This window comes from Caretta caretta, chromosome 26 (genome assembly GCF_965140235.1).
Source record: "Caretta caretta isolate rCarCar2 chromosome 26, rCarCar1.hap1, whole genome shotgun sequence".
In the NCBI taxonomy this organism is placed as follows: Eukaryota; Metazoa; Chordata; order Testudines; family Cheloniidae; genus Caretta; species Caretta caretta.
In genome coordinates, this window is record NC_134231.1 from 5,736,316 (window position 1) to 5,742,418 (window position 6,103).

At 52.8% G+C, this 6,103-nt stretch overlaps 1 protein-coding gene across 1 annotated transcript in view; it reads left to right on the forward strand.

The window, feature by feature from the left end:
* The window catches only part of DMTN (dematin actin binding protein), a 37,266-nt gene extending 32,432 nt beyond the window's left edge, over positions 1–4,834 (forward strand). Inside the window, exon 13 of the mRNA XM_075123377.1 lies at positions 1,898–4,834. The gene's annotated coding sequence lies outside the window, so the exon portion shown is untranslated. The remainder of the gene's footprint in view (positions 1–1,897) is intronic.
* Positions 4,835–6,103: the final 1,269 nt, after the last annotated feature.

Sequence of the window (6,103 nt, forward strand, 5' to 3'; positions counted from 1 at the left end):
CTGCTGGCTGGCTGGTGCCTGTAGGTATGTGAGGTGGGGGACATGCCCCATTGCAGGCTGAGCTGGGGGGTGTGGAGTAGCAGACGTGCCCTACTGCAGGCTTTCTGTGCGTGGTGGAACATGCCCCATTGCAGGCTGAGCTGGGGAGTGTGGAGTAGCAGACGTGCCCTACTGCAGGCTTTCTGTGGGTGGTGGAACATGCCCCATTGCAGGCTGAGCTGGGGGGTGTGGAGTAGCAGACGTGCCCTACTGCAGGCTTTCTGTGCGTGGTGGAACATGCCCCATTGCAGGCTGAGCTGGGGGGTGTGGAGTAGCAGACGTGCCCTACTGCAGGCTTTCTGTGGGTGGTGGAACATTTCCCATTGCAGGCTGAGCTGGGGGTGCAGGGTGAGAATGGGAACAGGGACGGGCATTTTAATGAACCCTTCTGTTTACCTGTGTTGTCCCTGGCTCTCAGATTTACCCCTATGAGGTGCTGATGGTGACGAACAGGGGTCGTGTGAAACTGCCTCCAGGAGTGGACAGAACAAGGCTAGAGGTGCGGATGGGGCATCTCGCTTGCCCCTGCAGTGTCTGGGCCAAGGGGAGGGAGCGGGGCCAAGGAAACCACAGCTGACAGATCCCCGGGGCTCGGTGGGGGGATGGTTCAGGGTAAAACAGCTGGAGAAATACACAGAGGGGAAGGGAATGGGGAAGAGGGAGTTAATGCTTTGTGGCCCCTGGACTTGGAGCACTGCCTGCTGCCACCCCATCCCCGAGCTGCCCTCCCCGGTTGCCTCTCTCCTGCACTCCCACAAACAGCCCTAGGTATTTCATTCTCTTGTACCCATGCTAAAGGTGGAAGTTAATTCGATTAGAAAAGGAGGGAGCCAGGCTCTTGCCCCATGACGACATGGGGTGGGCACCTGCCACAGGGGCCCAGGCACAGCAGACTCCATGGCCAGCACCTAGAGTGGGCGCATGCATTGTGAGGTCAGGGACTCAGCTACCAGGGCGTGGGCAGCGTCTGCTGGAGCCCAGAGAGAAGCTCTGGCATTCAGGCCTGTTCTCCACACCATGTGGCAGTGGGTTAGCTGAAGGCACGATGTTAAACCGAGACAGCTCTGGGCCTGTCTGCGCTGCAGTCAGAGGTGTGACTGCAGCAGGCACAGATATCCCAGAGCTAGCTTTGATCTAGCTACGGTGGGTACCAACAGCAGTGAATCTGTGGCAGCATGGGCTGTACAAGCCCACGTCAGGCAAGCTAAACTGCTGTAACCAGTTTAAAGGCAAGAAAGAGAGTCTACACTGGGGTTTGCATTGGTTTAACTAAATCATTTTAAAACTGATTTATGTTAAACTGATGCAACTTCTGTGTGTAGACTCTAGACTCATGTCTAGTGTGAGGGTTTGTATTAGGACTGGATCGGAAACCGATTTTCCATCTTGTGAGAAATTCCATCATTTCAAAAAAAAATTGAGTAATTTTTTGAGAAACGAAATTCCAGTTTTTTGTTTGTTTTGCGTTGATCGAAATGTTTTGTTTCAATAAATTGGTTTCATTCTGATTTTGATTTTTAAAAATATTATATAAAATAAACAGTATTTGAAATGAAAAGTTGTTTAAAAATGGAAAATTGAATTTCCCCCAGCAAAACGCAGCGGTATACGCACACGTGTGCTCACACACGTAGACTGATCTGGCACAAACACATCTACACACAAACTGACCTCACAGGCGCATACGCACTGATCTGGCATTAAACCACAGGCACTGATCTGGGGCACGCACACACACACACACACAGATTTTGTGTGCACACATGCACCAACACACATACACACACTCTGATCTGGCACATGCACACACATACACACACTGACTGGTGCATAACACCCACTGTTTCTCTCCCTCCAGAGGCACCTGTCCCCAGAGGATTTCCTGCGTGTCTTCGAGATGTCCCTGGAGGAGTTCAGCAAGCTGGCCCTGTGGAAGCGGAACGAGCTGAAGAAGAAAGCTTTCCTGTTCTGAGCCTAGTGCCCAGCCTGAGCCAACCCTAGCCGTGATCTCAGTTAGTGTCAAACACAATCTCGCATCACAGCTGCTTTAGGGCTACTGAGCCAGTTTTAACACCTGCCTCCCCTCCCTGAAGCCCCTCAGGCACGTTGATCCCTCATTCCCAGTTTTGCCTCTCCCTGGGGGATATCAGAGAGCCCCTCCCTGCCCAAACCTTCCTCACATGCCCAGGGGGGCTGCTGGCAACACTGGTGGGCTACTCAGTCTGGGTCTAACCTCTTTTAATGGAGCCAGGGGAGGGAGAGTTGAACAAGTGGCGGGAGGAGCAAGCAAACCCTAGTCAGCCAAGGTCCCTGGGCTGGATGGTGTGTAGGGGCTTCTCGGGGGCAGGGCATCGGTGTCCCTCTTTGCCTGTTGGGGTCGCGGCTGGTTCAGGCAGGATGGGAGCCATAGCTACTGGAGGGGGCTCTGGCAGGGGCCCTGGCTTTGCTCCCTCTGCTCAGCTTGGGGAGTGGACAGGACAGGGACACACCATAGTGCTCGGTTGCTGGACGCATGTTGGTTTAGGTGTCAGGGAAGTCAGGGCTACTTCTACCTTGCTGCTGGGCCCTGACTGGCTCCCTTGCTTAAGGACCCTGCTCCCAGCCTTACTGCTCCTCTCGGGGCCAGCCTCCCTCCCTGTCCACACTGGGCAGGGCACATGTATACATCTGCATAGCTGTAACCCTGATGGGGCTGCCGGGTGTCGCCATGGCTGTGTTTCTGAGTGGCCGGTCAGCAATGGGGTTGTCATTTGCCTACAGTAGGCTCCAAAGAGCCACGATTTTCATTAGCAGCCACTCCCCATGGACCCACCCACAGTTGGGGCCCCGTCCTTGTAATCAAGCAACCCTTGGTGGAACTGGGAGGGGGCACAAGAATTTCTCGCTGGAGAGAACTGGAGAATCAGAACCAACCCTTCTGAGGTCACCTCTGTCTCGCTCTCGCTCGCTCCTGGCCGCCCCTTCCTCTCCCCACTCCCACCACCCCTCCCTCTAAATTCAATCCCTAGGTGGACATGACCGAGCACCTCCCAAGTTCTCAACCCAATGGCCCAGGCTTTCAAACTGCAGGGCTCCCCATTAAGGCTACAGCCCCCACACCCCACCCCTTGCAGCTGCCTTTGGGGGAGGGTTGCTCTCAGCTCCATCATTTCAGACCTTAGTAGCTGATGATTTTGCTCCTGCCCCTTTGCAGAGCCTCAGTCAAAGCCCCGTGGCCGCCCTGCCAAGCCCAAGGCTCTTCCCCAGGTTTGGCAGAGGAGTTTGCCTGGGCAATGAGAGACTCAGGGCTCGAGGCTGGAGCCTGGAGGCAGCTCATCATGTTCTCTCCAGCCTGGCATGTAATCTCTGGCAGCCATCCCACGCTGTCCCCCTCAGGCTTCCTGGCTAGGATTTCCCCCTCACCGTGTACCCCATGGGGCAGCAATAACACTCTGCTGTGGAAACCACACCGTTGGTATACTGCCACAATCTGCAGGCTGTCCCCTGGTGACACAGCAGGTGATGTCCGACTCTGGCTTCCCCGCCGCAGTGCATAACCAACCAGGGCTCAGACAAGCCAGCTCTCTCTATGCCCAAGGATGGAATTTCCTCAGATAGTGACAATATTTTGGAGCTTGTGCGGGTGAGGGGATGCCTGTGTCGATGCTAGGTGAAGGAGCAGAGAGGATGCCAAGGCAGGAGACTCTGGGCAGCTGCATCAGTAGCTAGGAAGCCAGGCCCTGCGCAGTGACCAGCAGAGACTGATGTGGTGCCGATCGCCAGGCCCTGGAGTTTGGAAATAATCACCCAAGATTGCTCTGCAGCCTGCACACAACACGCCCTCCCCCCCCCGGCCCCCAAACCCATACCCCCCACGCTTCAGAGCTGCCTGCAAGGAGCAGTGTGTCCTGGAAAGGGCAGAAAACTTACCAGTATCCTGGGGGGTTGTTCCACGCTATGCTTCTTGTTTGCCAGAGGGCGAGCACAGCTTCCAGCCCAGCTGCACTCCCCACCTCAGAGCCACCTCTGAGATCTCTCAACCAAGCAAAGAGTAAAAAGCTGAGAGACTCCCCCTTCCAGACAGTGCATTGATCAAAGGGGATCCAATAAGCCTATGTTTGGGTCAACTGGCCTGTCTCAGGCAGAGCCATACCTAGCGGGCCAGGAGCATTACAGAGGGGTGAGCCACGCTTTTCTCTGAAAGGTCGGGTGTTGGCAGGATATTGGCCTGGCAGTCCGCTCCTGCACATTGAAGTCTGTGGGAGCTCCCTATGTAGGGCACATGCAGGACAGTCCAGTGGTCTGATCACCCATCCCATCTGGGCTACAGCACCTTACATGCCTCCAGGAACAAACCCAAGGAGCTAACAATTTCCTTTGCTTTGGGGTCTTTTTAAAAGTCAAAATAACCAGCGGTCAAATAGGGGAACTGGCCCCTCAGAGCCAAACGATTTCCTGGGCTGCTGCTCCTTTCAGTCCCCCTGCTGGGTTCTTTTTCTACTGTGCACCACATCTGCTCCCCAGCGCTGGCCTGAGACCCACTCCCTCACGCTTTCCCTTTCCGTTTCCAACCACTGCCCCACCACTACACTCTATCAGGATGTAAAGAATGTAATTTATTGGGAAACCCCTGGCCCATACTTGCCTTTCACTGCTACTTATACAACATATCTATAAATATATATATATAAATATGAATTTTTTTTCTGATTTGAATACAGTGATTCCCCTTTCTCTGTTTATTTTTGCTGGTGTCAGAGATTCCATGTGAGAGTGATTTTTTGCTTATAATTAAAGGTGAAATGGCTTTATTCAACACCCACCTCTGCTGATTTTCATTCCTGTTTGCTTTAGAGTGGGATTAAATATCATTCTGCACCTTCCAGACAAGGACTGCAAAGCAGTTTGCAGGCCTTAAGAAATTCAGCCTCACCCACCCAAGAAGGGATATTTGTAATTCAGTGTTACAGGTTGGGAAAGCGAGGTCTGAAGAGGAGGGACTTGCCCAAGACGACGCAGTGTGTCAGAGTCAGGGATTGCACCCAGGAGTCTGGACTGCTCATTTTTTCTGTTCTGGCCACTAAACTTTATTTAGCTCCATGAGCTAGGAATAAAAACCCAGGAGTCCCTGATTCCTAGTCTACTGCTCTAAGCACTAGGAAACACTCCCTCTTAGGCCGCTGACCCCCTAGGCTTGAGAGCCAGAACTGCAGTCCAAGCCATAACATCCACACTGCTATTTTTAGCATGCTAGCTCAAGCCCCATTAGTGCAAGTTTGTCTAACCGGGCTGGAAGGCTGGCTCCCAGCTGCAGTGCGGACACACCAGAAGTGTCCAGTTTTTAATAGGTTTTAGAGTAACAGCCGTGTTAGTCTGTATTCGCAAAAAGAAAAGGAGTACTTGTGGCACCAGAGACTAACCAATTTATTTGAGCATAAACTTTCGTGAGCTACAGCTCACTTCATTGGATGCATACTGTGGAAAGTAGAGAAGATGTTTTTATACACACAAACACCCATTTTTTCATGGTTTGTGTGTATAAAAACATCTTCTCTATTTTCCACAGTATGCGTCCGATGAAGTGAGCTGTAGCTCAAGAAAGCTTATGCTCAAATAAATTGGTTAGTCTCTAAGGTGTCACAAGTACTCCTTTTCAGTTTTTAATACTGATCCCTTGCCATTTTCAGTGTTTCCCATTTGGATGCACTTCCCAGCCGTTAGCAAGTTAAGTCTCACAACTTGTTCCCCCTCCTCTCTTTCACACACATGCAGGGGATGTCTGCACTGCACAAAACCCATGGCAGACACTCTCAGAGCCCGGGGTCAACTGACTCAAGCTGGTGGGGCTTGCACCATGTGACGAAGGGGTTAAAAGTAGCCGGGCAGGTGGTCCTGCACAAGCTGTGAAACCCGGTGGGGATCCCTGTGAGTACCACCATTTCCGGGGCACAGGCACAGGCCGGGGAAGTTGACTTGCCCAGGATCACGGAGCAAGTCAACGGCAGAGCCAGAAAAAGGACCCCGGACCCATTCCCACTGCCCCTACATTTTGACACCACTCCTTTTGGACTGGGTTTTCCCAGGC